We start from the raw sequence: 15,244 nt of genomic DNA on the forward strand, positions 1-15,244 counted from the left end.
GCCCACAGGGAAAAGGAACAGTGGCTGAAGTACCAGGTCTGAAAGGGAAACTGTATGTCCCTTTTGAGTATCTTACCAGATGCAAATACTAATTTTAAAATACTGTCATTTAAACATTTTTAAAATTTCATTCTTTCATCATTTTAAAATTTATTTATTTTATTTATTTATTTTTGGCTGTGTTGGGTCTTTGTTGCTGCGCGCAGGCTTTCTCTAGTTGCGGCGAGCGGGGGCTACTCTTCATTGTGGTGCACGGGCTTCTCATTGCAGTGGCTTCTCTTGTTGCGGAGCACGGGCCCTAGGCGCAGGCTTCAGTAGTTGTGGTGCATGGGCTCAGTAGTTGTGGCTCGCAGGCTCTAGAGCACAGGCTCAGTAGTTGTGGCTCGCGGGCTCTAGAGCGCAGGCTCAGTAGTTGTGGCGCACGGGCTTAGCTGCACCGTGGCATGTGGGATTCTCCCGGACCAGGGCTCGAACCCGTGTCCCCTGCACTGGCAGGTGGATTCTTAACCACTGCACCACCAGGGAAGTCCCCATTTAAAAATTTAAACCTTCAGAGCCCATGGTCAAATATCAGCCATGAAAAGTATGATAACAGGTCACGATTTCTACTTTTTCCCAGCAGATAACAAGTAAGCACACGTTTCACTGTTCTTACTCCATACTTTAAAAACAATGTAACTCCTAAACAGTTTGATGTTTTAAATGCATCCACCTTACTTGCTCAACATCCAAATGACAGTTCAACATTAGTGAGCTAGACACCAGCAATAGACTTGAGAGGTTCGCGTGTGGGACTTGAAAGGTGAAGCCGTAGGAGCGGTCCACCCAGTAAGCCTGGCAAAGCAAGACTTCTTAGCTTTGTCATGATGAGTACACACAGAAAGTAAAGGATGCATGGAGTTACGCGCACTCCAATTTGAGTGCTGAATTCTAGCACTGAAGATTTGAAGGGTTTTAAGACAATCTCTTGTCCTCAGTGAATGTTCCTTTGGCACATGGAAAAACAACCTCAAAGAGCTGCAACGATTAAAAATTATTTGTAAAGCTTTTACACTTTTTAGAAAAATAAAATACTGATAACTACTTTTAAAAGGTATACTATATAAATTCCCTAACTTAAAGACCACCTGAGAGAAGGTGAAGCTTGAGAGCTCTAGTCTCAGCATCTGGCACAGTGACTGGAATGTAATATACGGATAATAGTGGTCAAAATGCCAGACTGCTTTCTCAATCAACCAGGTGAAAAAGAGAAGTGAATTCAGTCTTCAATAAACAAATCCTCTCTACAACAGTGTTCATCTGGTCTTGGGAGAATAACCAAAACCTAGTACCTAAGTTACAAAGAAAACCTTAAGTATTTACCACTTTGCAATTTTATTAATGTTTTATGATTACCTCTACCAAAAACAGCCTATTATACTGGGACTTGTTAGACTATACTAATTAAAACAAGAGTTTTATTTTAAGGTAAATATTAAAATAGAATAGTATGAAAATAACTGTTTATGCTAAGAACTCTGCAGTATCCATAGAGGTGATCAAATTCAATATTGTGGCTCTTGAGTAAATAACTAAAAGGCTTTTAAAAGAAAATAAGGATTAATAGTTCAAGAGTCATTTTAATTTTGATGTAGCAAAGCACATATGCTAAGATTTTGCAAAGGACACAGACATTCTATTCTTCACTTCTTTAAATGACTGTCACACTAGAAGCGCTTAATACATGTGATAACATACGTCAATGAACATTAATTCGCTAGAGGCTATACAGCACTGAGAAATCACTCTAAAATAAAACTGTGTCCTAGGCCCTCAATCAGCAAGTTGCAACATAGCTCCTACATTTTATCCCTGAAAGTCCTCAAAAACCACTAGTGATAACTGCTAACTTAACCCTTTCAAAATGTTTAAAAACTTCATTTCACGAACACCTCTGAGACATCTAGACTCCATACCTTTCCTTATAACAAGAGCAACCAACTCTGTTCCAAAGGTTTATTAAACTCAGGCCTGCATGGGTTCCTATTTCTATAAATTCAGTAACTTAAAAAAAACTATTCTTATTGACCCAGAAACCTGTAGAGCTGAACTGTCTGATCAGAGGCCACTAGTCCTGAAACACGGCTCTAAGGAGAAATACCTACTGGACTTGTCGGACTTCATGACAAAAAAGAATGTCAAATACTTCATTAAAAATTTCATATTGATTCCATGCTGAAATAACACTTTAGATATACTGGGTTTAATAAAATATATTATTAAAATTAATCTCACCATTTCCTTTTTACCTTTTTAATGTGTACACTAAGAAATTGAAAATTTCATGTGTCTTGAATTTGCAGCACAAATGTTTTTATTGCACAGCACTGCTATAAAATAGTCAAGATTCTATGGTAGCATAAAAGAAATACACAGAAGGAATCTGGACACCAGTGTTAAATCACTTCAGGTTTCAAACTCGATTCCTAGGCTTGACTACAAAAGGCTATTTAAACCTAATACAGCAGCTGAAATTTGCCATATAAAAAATGAAAACAACACTACAAAGTCATTTTTTTCCTTTTAAATTGTCAAAAACATATTTAAAACCATTACAAAACATTATAATAGACACAGCGGCTTGCAAATATATTCTTGCAGAGCTAGGAAGAGTAGAGCTAACCCGTGAAAATCCCTAGGGAGAAGGCCTGGTGCACTGCAGTGAGTTCCCAAATGATCTGTGTACAGTCACCCTGACCTCTGTCATCTGATCACACCACAGCCAGCATGGTCTTTTCTAAAAGCAGGTCTGATGGGTCATCTCTGCCCATGCCATGGATTTAGGTCTTAATCACTTCTCACCATGCTTAGCAGACAAACTCTTCCACACAGCGCACAAGGCCCATGCAGCCCGGCCTCTGCTGCCTCTCCTGGGACGCACATCTCCCTCTCAGCCCCACCAGGCCGGCCCCAGCTCCTGCCCTAGGCTTAGCTGTTCCCTGAGCCTGGAACAGACCCTCACCTCCTCATCTAGGTAATGCTCCGAGGCATTCTTCAGCTTTCACCTCAAGCATCCCTTTATTCAGTTGACAAACTCTCAAGCAGGGGCTTCCCTGGTGGTGCAGTGGTTAAGAATCCACCTGCCAATGCAGGGGACACAGGTCCATGCCCTGCTCCAGGAAGATCCCACATGCCACGGAGCAACTAAGCCTGTGCGCCACAGCTACTGAGCCTGTGCTCTAGAGCCCACGTGCCACAACTACTGAAGCCTGCGCGCCTAGAGCCCGTGCTCCGCAACAAGAGAAGCCACCGCAACGAGAAGCCCGCGCACCGCAACGAAGAGTAGCCCCCGCTCGCCACAACTAGAGAAAGCCTGTGCGCAGCAACAAAGACCCAACGCAGCCAAAAATAAAAATTAATTAATTAATTAAAAAAAAACCTCTCAAGCAGAGTTTACTATATGTCAGGCACCATCCTAAGCACATTACAAGTTAACTCATTTAAGATTGGTACTAAATACAACCACAACCCTAAATCTTAGGTGCTATCATCATCCTCATTTAACAGATGAGGAAACTGAGGCACAAAGAGTTGCAGTAACTGGCCCAAAGTCATGCAGCTATAAGGAAAGCCTTCCTAACCTACCTCCTACCCGGGCCAGGCTTCCCTGACCAGGTCAAATTCTCACTGTGAGTTCTCACACCTCTCCTTGACAGCACTTAGCCCAGGTGTAACGTCACCCCGATTCACATGATAAGTCCTCCCCTCCGGAGGGTGGCATGAGGCCTGGCTGTGCCCATCTGTACTCAACTCTGCAATGCTTAGCACAGTACCACGCACCTACGAGGGGTTCACTTTTTTAAAGTAAACTTTTTATTTCGAGATATTGTGATTTCACGTGTGGTTGTAATAAATAATACAGAGAGCTCCTATGTACCCTTTACTCAGTTTCTTCCAATGGTAACTTCTTGCACAATCATGATATTGACACTGACTGACACAGAACTTCCCATCACAAGGACCCCTCGTGCTGCCCTTTACAGCCTCACCCACTTTCTTCCAGTCCCCCGTCCCTTCCTTAACCCCTGGCAACCCGTAATCTGCTTTCTATTTCTAAAACTCTTCCACTTCAACAACGTTGTATAAATGGAGCCGTACAGTCGACGACTTCGGGGATTCGCTCTCTGCACTCAGCATGACTCTCTGGAGAGCCACCCAGGGGTTGTGTGTGTCAACAGTTCTTCCCTCTTCGTTGCTAAATAGTGCTCCACGATATGGACACACCACATATGTTTGTTTAACCATTCACCCGTGGAAGAATTATCTGGCTCTTTTCTAGGTTTGGGCTGTTATAAACAAAGCCGCTATAAATATCCACGTACAGATTTTTTGTGAACTTAAGGCTTCATTCCTCTGGGATAAAAGCCAAGGAGTGCAACAGCTGGGCCATATGGTAACTGCATGGCTGGCTTTTAAAGAAACTGCCAATTTAACATCCCAATTTTACAGCCCTACCAACAACGTACGGGTGAGCCTCTTTCTCCACATCCTTACCAGCACTTGTGGTGTCGGGGTTTTTTTTTTCTTTTTTTTTTTTTTAGCCACTCTGATACGTGTGTAGTGGTATCTCACTGTTCTTTTCATTTGTATTTCCCTAACGGCTGATGACGTTGAACATATTTTTATGTGCTTACTTGCTACCTGCACGTCCTCCTCAGTAAAATGACTGTTCATATCTTTTGCCGATCTTCTAACTGGATTTACTTCCGAGTTTCATATTTTAGACTATATAATCTACATACTAGTCCTTTGTCAGGTATGTTGCTTGCAAATATTTTCTCCCACTCAGTAGCTTAGTTTTCTTCCTTTTGACAGGGTCTATCACAGAGCAAAAGTAATTTTGATGAAGTTCAACTTGTCAGTATTTCCCTTAAGGAGCGTGCTTTTGGCGTCAACTCTAGGAAATCTACCTACCAAAGATTTCCTCCTAAATTTTTTCCTAAAATTTTTATAGTCTTACATGTTACATTTAAGTCTGTGGTCCATGTTGAGTGAATCTTTGCATAAGTTGTAAGACACAGGTTGAAGTTTGTTTTTGTTTTTGGACGTATGGATATCCAACTGCTCCAATGCCATTCGCCAAAAAAGTTATCTTCCTTCCACTGAATTGTTTGGGGGTCTCTGTCGAAAATTAGTGGGGCATATTTGTGTGAGTCTATTTCAGACTTCTCTGTTCTGTTTCACTGATCTGTGTGTCTATACCTACAGCAGTAAGGACAGTATTGACTACCCGAGCTCTTGAAATTGGATAGACTGTTTTCTCACACTTGGTTCTTATTTTTCAAAATTGTTTTGGTTATTCTAGTTCCTTCGCCTTTCCATACAAATTTTAGAATAGTCTGGTCTATATCTACAGAATCTTGCTGGGTCAGTTAATATCTACAGTATGAATGAATAACAAATGCCTAACGAATGGCTGATACATCTGTACTTGGATGCTGCACGGGAACTCGAATTCAACAAGACCCAAGCCGAATACACATTTGCCCTCCCCCCTCCCCATCTCAGGTTACAGGATCACCATCTGCCTAGCAGCCAAAGTCAGTTTTGAGAGTCACTGATTAATGTATTTAACAACCATCTGCTGAGCATCCAGCATGTGCCGGGGTGATGCGTAAGAAATGGTCCCTATTCCCAAGGCAGTGAAGGTGAAAGGCAGACAAACAACGGCATATGGTGTGAGAAGTGCCTCAGGAGAAGTCTGCACGAGGTACATGACGACACTGGGCAGGAACAAGCTGCTGCCTGGGAAAGTCTGCAAACACTGAAAGAGGAAACGAGTACTGAAGGATTCGGATGCGTTAACTAGGCCAACTATGAGGTGCCAAGTCAGTAAAGGAAAAGGAAGAAGTACGTGCAAAAACACAGCAGCATAATAAAGCCTGCTCGGGTAGCTTATGGAAGAGGTAGGGGCTGGAGAGTAGCCGGTGAGGTGGACGGACGCCAGAGGAAGGCAGGCGCTCCTAGGTCCTGCTGAGGAACTTACTCGTGACAACACGTGGGAAACCACTAAGAGGTTTAAAAGAGAAATCACCTGATCAGATACAAAGTTTAACAAGCCAACAGCAGCAGCAGCGTGGAAGGCAGAGGAGAAGGACGAGAGTGATCTGGGGGGGACTCCAGGAGACCTTGAAGAGCCCTGGACACGGCACAGCGAGGCCATCACCGAACTGAGTCATGGCCACATGAAGGAGCAGGAAGGGCTACGAGGGACAGTTAAGAGGCCATGGTAGCTAACAAAATGCGAGAACGTGAAGGAGAAATCTAAGGTATCTGCTCGGTTTCTGACTCGATTGATTCAAAACAGCTGGAAGAAACAAAGTGCAGTCTCCAGCAGCTTGCAGGACTCAGAACCAGAGCGTTCTTTCCAACGGCAGGATTACACACCCAGGCTTTAGTCCTGTCCCAGGCCAGACTACAGTGAGGGGATGGCGACCCTGGGTGCACCAGTCTAGCCCCCGAACTGCACACACTGAGAGCACTTCAGCACCAGAGCTGGGGGGTGGGGAGCACAACGAGGGAGACCTGGAACCCAGAGCCTGAGGGAGGTACGCTGCTTCTTCATAGCTTCCAACAAGGCTCTGCCCTCTCATCAAGCGGACTGGGTAGGGCTGAGGACCATGGCTAAGTTTCAAAGGCGTGTCAGTCAGATATCTGACAGAACAGCAGGCACAATCAACCCCAGAGAAAGAAGAAAAGAAAATCCCAAATGTCAGCAGCCAGAGAGACGAACAAAGGTCTCAAGAGCAGGGCTTCCCTGGTGGCGCAGTGGTTAGGAATCTGCCTGCCAATGCAGGGAACACAAGTTCAATCCCTGGTCCGGGAAGATCCCACATGCCATGGAGCAACTAAGCCCGTGCACCACAACTACTGAGCCTGAGCTCTAGACCCCGCGAGACACAACTACTGGGCCTGCATGCCACAACTACTGAAGCCCGAGTGCCTAGAGCCCATGCTCTGCAACAAGAGAAGCCACCGCAATGAGAAGCCCGCACACTGCAACGAAGACCCAACACAGCCAAAAATTAAAAAACAAACAAATAAACAAAAAGTCTCAACAGCAATGACTGCAGGGAGGTGGAACTCTGACTGATCTAGCCACTTGGAAGTAAGGAGCTTTCTCACGTAAGTATTTCAAGAACTAGGTGTGCGAAAGACTTGTCAAAGGTTAAAACGTGACGATGAATTTCAACATGATCACTTACACATTTACTAAAGTTTGTAAAATGGCTACTCGTGTACCAGAAACTGTAAAAAATACAGATAAAATTTTTATTGATTAATGGCATCATATTTGTATAAGCCTTACAGCTTTCAATAAACTTCAGCATAAATTACATAATATACTGTCCTCAAAAGGGATATGGTAATTTTTTCCTATAAATTACTATATATCCATATAATGAAAGGCAACACATGACAGATGTCACAGAAGACACTATAATTGTTATAAGAGCTCGGGGAAAAGATCGCATCCATCTGTAATTGATGATGAGAAGACTTCTTTGGAAGAGACACACTTGAATTGGACCTTAAAAGGTAAGTGGGAGGGATTCTCTGGCGGTCCAGTGGTTAGGACTCGTGCTCTCACTGCCAGGGGTCCAGGTTCAAACTCTGGGAGGGGAATTAAGATCCTGCAAGGCACGTGGTGTGGCCAAAAAAAAAGGCAAGTGGGATTTTACGGGGCAGAGGTGGGAGAAGAGGTTAGTTCATTGAAGCAACATTGAAGCACTGGCATAAATCAAGCCATGGAGCCAAGAAGGTGACAAAGACATTTGGAGGTGAGTGAGTGTGTGCAGAGAACACAAGTCCAGTACAAGGTTTCATGGTCAGATAAGTTTGGGTAATAAAACATACCCTGTCTAGAACTGTAATGGCTAACAGCATAAGAAAGGTTCTTGAGAAAACCTGGAGTAAACATTAACTTCATAAACAAAATTTATTAAAAGTTTCTCAAATTTATTTTATCAGGGAATGACCCCTCTACCCATTACAACATCATGAAACTTAGATCAGAACATCACCATATTAAAAAAGAATTTATCCTAATACAAATTGTCAGTGCTTAGAAGAGATGACAATAATGAAACTGATTTCTCCCCGAAGTAATATTTCTTGATATTTTATCCTACTGTCCATTAAGTTAGCTGCATGTCCAAATCGCTGCACCTTAGATATTTCTCTTCAAAAAAGTATTAAATGGATAACCTGCTAAAGAAAGTGGCTTTCTATTCTGAAGAAAATTTCCCAGATTCATAAATATTTTTAGATCCAGCCAAAAGATAACTGCTACATGACTTTAAAAGGAAAAACACACACACAAATATAAAAGTCAGACTATAACAAGTAAAAAGGTAAACAATCCAACAAAAAGATGCTGTGGAAGACTTAGACTTTGAAAATTAAATAATTTCGATGACTTTAAAAGACAGAAACTGTTCAACTACTTCCCATGAGGGCAAGAAATGTATTTACCTGACGTGGTTCCAATCAAAGTTGCAGATCAAATCTCTCTGTATTTCAGCAATGCAAATGGGCAGTTTCCCCACGTGCGTTCATCTTTCATTTTATACTTAACCAAAGAACACTGATCTTTAAGAATCAAAATGTATCATAGCTACAATGTTTATATACACATGTGAAAGTGCATAATTAAAAAATACAAGAAAGGAGTTTATTAGAGTAGTGGCATGAGGATTAAAAAAAAAGACTTTCCGGGACTTCCCTGGCGGTCCAGTGGTTGGGACTCCGAGCTTCCAATGTAGGGGGCACGGGTTCAATCCCTGGTCGGGGAACTAAGATCCCACATGCCGCGTGGCGAGGCCAAAAAAAAAAAAAGACTTTCCAGAGTTTCTGTAATTTTACATTATTTTTATAACTGAAGAATAAATGGGCCTGTGGTGCCATCTCTCTCACCCCATCTTTTCTTCCAGCATTTTGTTGAGTCTTGCTGGCAATGAAGTGCAGCCACTGAGAGCAAGAGCTCTGAAATCACACTGCCAGGCTTCAGTCTCAGTTCTGACACTGACTGAGACCTTGGGCAAATTAATTAAATCCTCTATGCCTCAGTTTCCACAGCTCTATAACGGGAAAAACGAAAGTACCTACTTCAAGGGGTTGGCGTGAGAATTGAGATAATCCACAAAACCACTTAGGAAAGATCCTGAACCACAGAATTCACTCAATAAATATTAACACTTATCATATTTTAGATCCCTGCTGAAAAGTTTGACTAGAAACTAAGATGAAAGTTCTACAAAGCAGTGATACTGGCCAAACCTCACAGGATACTGCTTTGATATCTGACCCACCACAGAGATCAAATCTGGCTTCCTGAGCCATCTGAAAATTATTACCAACATGTCACAACAGGAAATGGAAAGCCTATCATCAACATGACCTGGAAAACAGCCAATTCGCTAACATAAAATCCTAACCTCAGCAAATCCTTCCCCTAAAGTGTATATATCCAAAACCGGGTTAAATATTGGCATTCCTAATGAGCTATGTATGATTGAAAACACATGCTAAAACCCTAGTTCCAACTAAAGTTGTAGGTACTATACATTCATATTGACCTCTTAAAATAATGTGACTTGTTTTTCAAACAAAGATTCAGTCCTTGAAGAGTGTGGGGAGTTAGGTGTGGCAGAGCTGCAATCTGCCATGGGTTCTTCCAAGATTGGCTGTTCCTATTAACCAGAGGTCATATAAACTGGCTTAACCTGAGTAAATACCTGCAAGGCACACACCTGGTTTTTAAGCCACAGCCTGTAACAAGAAAATCAGCAACAGCACCTTTTAAGATGAAATCAACAACCTATACACGAGCATTTTAACTTCTCTGTGTACTCCTGTGCTACACAGACAGTATTTTCCAGTGACTCACAGAAGTAAAATTGACTGACATCTGTTAAATTATTTCCATGCCGACCTCATCAAGAAAAGATTCTTCTAAATTAACTCTTGAGAGATGAAAAGAAAAGCATTTCTGGAAAGATTCAACAATCAAAGACATAAACCACAGTGACGCTGCTGTAACTGAACTGCATGCTGTAAACTCAAAAAAGTTTATAGTTTGCAGAACTGAACTTTTGAATTACCGAAGAGAAAAAATGGTACGGTCACTGTTGATTCATTTCTTATTAAAAAAAAAAAAAAAAGAATTTTCTTCCAAAAGAAACACAAACCTCGGCCTCTAATATGCATAAAGTATGTGTAATTATCTTCTAGGTGCTCCGGTTTTGAAATGCTATACTAATAAAGCACATTATATACAAAATCGATTTCTGAGTCTAAGGTGGTTTCCGGTCCAAGTCTAAGAACAAAACACAAATGTTACATATACACACAAACTATGTCTTGATATACACATAAATCTAAAGAGACACTGAACTTTATATTTGGGCAAATTTCGCAAAAGTAAAACCCACAATTAATCTCTTCCTGGCACCTACGTCCATTCTGCTCAAAGGTCTTTCGGCGGTTCCCGAAGGAAGCAGGTGAAAGCTCAGAGAACGCCCGCGGGCCACACCTGCTGCGGGCAGGGTCAGCGTCCCAGGACGGAGAGGCGAGCGGCCCGCCCCTGCCCCGCGGACGCCAAGGCCCCCGACCCCCTGCCGCCGCCGCCGCCGCCACTCACCTAGCCGCTCAGAGGCAGACAGCAGCCCCGGGGCCGCGTCCTGCGCCGCCGGCGGGCTCCGCATCTGAGGGCGGCCGGCGCGGCCAGCCCCACCGCGACCGCGACCCACGGGCTCAGCCGGGCGGGAGCCGCATCAAGTTGGAGCCGCCGGCTCCGGGGCCCTGGACTCGACCCGCTGCTGCCCCGAATCAAACACGACCGCCTCCGAGCTCACCTCCCTCTGGAGGGACCGCAGCTGCAGCCATGCTCCAACTCGGGGAGGAACTGGAGCGGCCGGCCACCAGCACCCCTCCTCGGCGCTCGGCCCGACTCCGGCCGCGGGCGACGGGACCGCAGGAAGGGCTGCGGCTCGGGACCGTCCCGCCCGACCCACCGACCCCGGTAAGCCGACAAGAGCGGCGTTAGCAGGGCCGACAGGTGCGTCGGCGCCTGACGTCACCGCGTAGCCGTGAACGGCCCGTCGGAGCCGCGTCGACGCCCATTGGGCCGTGTGGGAACAGGGGGCGGGACGCGTGGAGGCAGTAGGCGGGACCTTTAGAAGCAGGGGCGGGGCTTGTGGAGGATGGGGGAGGGACTTGTGGCAGCAGGGGGCGGGCCACGTGGGAGCAGTGGGCGGGCCTAGTGGAGGCGAGGGGCGGGCCTTGGGGAAGCAGTGGGAGAACCAGGTGGGAACAGGGGTCTGACCATGTGGAGGCAGGGACGGGCTCTGGGGAGCAGTGGGCGGGCCTTGTGGGAACAGGGGGCAGGCCATGTGGGGCAGTGAACGAACCAGGTGGGAGCAGTGGGCGGGCCGTGTGTGAGTAGTGGGAGGGCCGTGCGAGGCAGTGGGCGGGGCCGTGGCGCCTTGGGGCGGGGCCGGCTGGGGGCGCGACCTTTCCCAGGTGGTTGGTCACGCCCCTCGCAGTGTCGGGTCCTCCTCATGGTGACCTCGCGAGAGGACTGAGGCCGCACCGGGCCGCTCTCCCCGAAGGGCACTGCGTGCCGTCCGGCGGATCGTGGGTTCGGGTTCGGCGCCGGCGGGACCTCGGCGTCCAGCAGCGCGGAGACTGGGCTGCCGTGGCGGGAGCGTTGATTCCGTGGGCAGCCGGTCTGCCTGAGCTTACGCGCGGACCCGGCTCCGCGTCGGCACCCGGTTAGCCGTTACGAATTCTCAAAAATAATGCTTGTTAATTGACTATTTTGGAGAAAACATGTAACCTGAGGACTCGAATGGCAGAGCTGAGTTGATTTCCTTTTGGCAAACACCTGTGGAGCTCCTCAGGCGCGCCAGTGCGGAGTCCCAGAGCAGGGAGGGCCGCTCAAGGACAGTCCAGGACGCGGCTCTGCGGCGTGGGGACGTCCTGAATCCCGCAGGTGACCTCTGACCTGGAACTGGGGGGGCGGGGGCGGGGGCGGCGGGGGGGGATGTCCAACAGCACCTGGTGGAATGAGAGGACGGGGCTCTGCGGCGTGGGGACGTCCTGAATCCCGCAGGTGACCTCTGACCTGGAGCTGGGGGGGCGGGGGGCGGAGGGGGATGTCCAACAGCACCTGGTGGCAAGGAAAGGAAAAAGTGTAAATGCGAATGGTGCCCTGGTGTTACTGGAATGTAGGTGGAAGGGGGATGAGGAGGTGGGTTGTTGATGCAGTTGTGTGGAAGAGTTTGTGTTTTATCCCAGATAACTGGGAGTTGTTGAAACGGTTGTGGTTGTTGTTGTTGTTTGAGTAGTTTTTCCTGCACAATTTTTATTATGAAAATTTTCAAACCCAAAAAATCTGAGAGTATGAAATGAGTTTATTGCATACTCAAATATGGTTTTTCATTTCTTTAAGGTATATGATAAACACTCTAAAATTTTCTGTCTTAAAAGTCTAAAGTCGGGCTTCCCTGGTGGTGCAGTGGTTAAGAACCCGCCTGCCAAGGCAGGGGACACGGGTTCGAACCCTAGTCCGGGAAGATCCCACATGCCGCGGAGCAACTAAGCCTGTGCGCCACAGCTACTGAGCCTGTGCTCTAGAGCCCGTGGGCCACAACTACTGAGCCCACGTGCCACAACTACTGAGCCCGCGCGCCTAGAGCCCATGCTCCGGAACAAGAGAAGCCACCGCAACGAAGAGTAACCCCCGCTCACCGCAAATAGAGAAAGCCCACGCACAGCAATGAAGACCCAATGCAGCCAAAGATAAATAAATAAGTTTTTTTTTAAAAAGTCTAACGTCAACTTACAGTAGCTGCATGTAACATGGAAATGTTTTAATCATGGGCATGACGGGATCAGTCATCTAGATGCAAAAATCCTACTGTATTAGCTTCATCTGTATTCGGGTGTAATTTTTTACCCCGAAACTTGTGACAGTCGGAGGCAGACATTATGAAATTCTCCCCAAAGATACTTCAACATGCATCTCCTAAGAATAACACCTCTCCAACACGATCACAATATCCCAGCTAGGAAGTTAACAATAAATCCCTCATATCATCTGATAACCAGGCTATATTTAAATTTTGCCATTTGCCAACAACAATGAAACATCTTTTGCAAACTTTTTTTTCAAACCAGGATCCAGACAAGTTTTAAACGTTGCATTTTGGTTATGTTTCTTACATCTCTTTTATTCTTCAACAGCCCCTCCCATTTTTCATAGCACTGATGTTTTAAAGAGACAAGTTGCCTTGTAGAATGCTGCACGTTGAACAGTTGTCTTTTAATCGTAAGAGTAATCATGGCTTGTGTAGATTGACTGTCCCCAAAGAAGACCCTACCCCCCCTCCCCCACCCCATGCTTTATTTGGAAGCAGGGTCTTACAGATGTGATCAAGGAAAGTCATTAGGATGGGCCCTAATTCAACAGGACTAGTGTCCTCAGAAGAGAAGAGACACAAAGACAGACATACAGGAAGATGGCATGTGAAAATGGAGGCAGAGACTGGAGTGATGCTGTCCAGAGCTAAGGAGTGCCGGGGGCACCAGAAGCTGGAAGAAGTAAGGAAGGATTCTCCCCGAGAGCCCTTCAGGAGAGCAGAACCCTGCTGACACCTTGATTTCAGACTTCTGGCCTCCAGAACTGTGTGAGAATAAATTTCTGTTGTTTTAAGACCCCCAGTTTGTGGTACTTTGTATGAAAGTATGAAATGCAAGCTGATGTCGTCCTGTACAACCTGACCAACCTTAGTGCCGCTCGCCACAAAAAGATACTATTAAGTATGTCTTGGATATCTTTCCAGGGACTTTTTAGGCATGTACAAAGATATTAAGTACATAAAATGATGGAGGAAACTTTATTCACCAGTAGCCCTGTTAAGAGATAACTGGCTTGGCTTGGCCAAACCTTCTGGTAAGTGTTTAGGGTAGGAGACCCTAGATAGGTCTCAGCTGGTTCCTAGAGTCCAGGGCAGCACGTGGAGGGAGAGGAGGCTGCTTTCCTTTGGAGAGAGGAAAGGGGGGGAAAGGAGCCCTGTCGACTGGGAGAAGGTGGGGTAAGTGCTGGAGGAGAGTTTGCTGTCGAGTGTTGCACAGCAGTGTGGGCAAGAGAAGCTTCTTTGCCTCCCTACCAAATTGTATCAAACTCTGTATCACACACTAATGCTTTTGATTATGTACACTTTGGGGGCCCTCCAGTAAGAACACAAGAGAGTAATGAATATCTGATCTAAATATGTATTTTTTTGTATCTTTGAGGCACATAGCACTCTATAAGCATTAATATCAACATTCTAGATTCAACTCATCCTTTTTGATAGCTGCATACAACATATCACATAAAAGGTCTTTAAGTAGGGTCCGGTGACATGATTCTACTTGTTGTAGGACTGAGGCCGCTGTTTTGTTGCTTTCTCGCCAGCTGTTAACCAGAGATCACTCTCAGCTCCTAGAGATCGGTCTCAAGTCCCAACCATATGGCTCTCACAACGTAGCGACTTACCTCTTCAAAGCCAGCAGAATTTCTCTTCCTTTCCCTTGAATTTGACTTCTTTGAAGGGAAGGAGGGGTCATGTAATTAGGTCAAGCCCACCCATCATAATTTCATTATTTTATGAACTCAAAGTCAATTGACTAATAACGTTATCATGGAAGTGAAATCCACCATATTTACAGACCAGCCCACACTCAAGGAGCGGCAGTTACACCAGGCGTGTACACCAGGGCCTGGGAATCTCGGGGCCACATCAGAATTCTGCCTGCAGCAGCCCCCGCTCCAGCCCCTAATGATTCACAGGTAAAGTACATTCACCCCTTCCCAACGTTCGTGAGGGCCTCGTGCCAGTACAGCATCTGCGTGAAGTCCAGGGTCTCATCTAAATCTAAATCTCATCTGTTTAGTGTCCAAAAGCTCTTCCAAGTCAGGTGAAGATGGGGCTCCTGGGTGTAATCCACTAATTCCTCTTCGTCTGTGGACCAGTGACACTAAAGAGCCAAGTTACCTGCTCCCAACACTCCCGAAATCCAGGGCTGGGACAGGCAGAGGAACAGTCCACAGGGAGAGGAAGGAAGATGGGGGCCTGTTCTCAACACACAGCCGCCTTCCACGGTGGCGAGGGTGCCCCTCTCTTCCCTGAGCGCAGTAGTTGGATTTGGGGTGGTT

At 45.8% G+C, this 15,244-nt stretch overlaps 2 protein-coding genes across 5 annotated transcripts in view; one reads left to right on the top strand and one right to left on the bottom strand.

Moving 5' to 3' along the window:
* Nucleotides 1–11,149, bottom strand: part of CLCN3 (chloride voltage-gated channel 3) — an 84,432-nt gene extending 73,283 nt beyond the window's left edge. Inside the window, exon 1 of one of the 4 annotated variants that reach the window (XM_082468863.1) lies at nt 10,896–11,147. The gene's annotated coding sequence lies outside the window, so the exon portion shown is untranslated. Of the gene's footprint in view, nt 1–10,681 lie in introns of all 4 variants that reach the window. The other 3 variants (XM_082468862.1, XM_082468866.1, XM_082468864.1) reach the window with 3 other exon arrangements.
* A 399-nt stretch (nt 11,150–11,548) lies between these two features.
* The window catches only part of NEK1 (NIMA related kinase 1), a 223,059-nt gene continuing 219,363 nt past the window's right edge, over nt 11,549–15,244 (top strand). The window contains exon 1 of the mRNA XM_082468835.1: nt 11,549–12,034. The gene's annotated coding sequence lies outside the window, so the exon portion shown is untranslated. The remainder of the gene's footprint in view (nt 12,035–15,244) is intronic.

Source organism: Balaenoptera physalus, assembly GCF_965194825.1.
Source record: "Balaenoptera physalus genome assembly, chromosome: 7".
Lineage (NCBI taxonomy): Eukaryota > Metazoa > Chordata > Mammalia > Artiodactyla > Balaenopteridae > Balaenoptera > Balaenoptera physalus.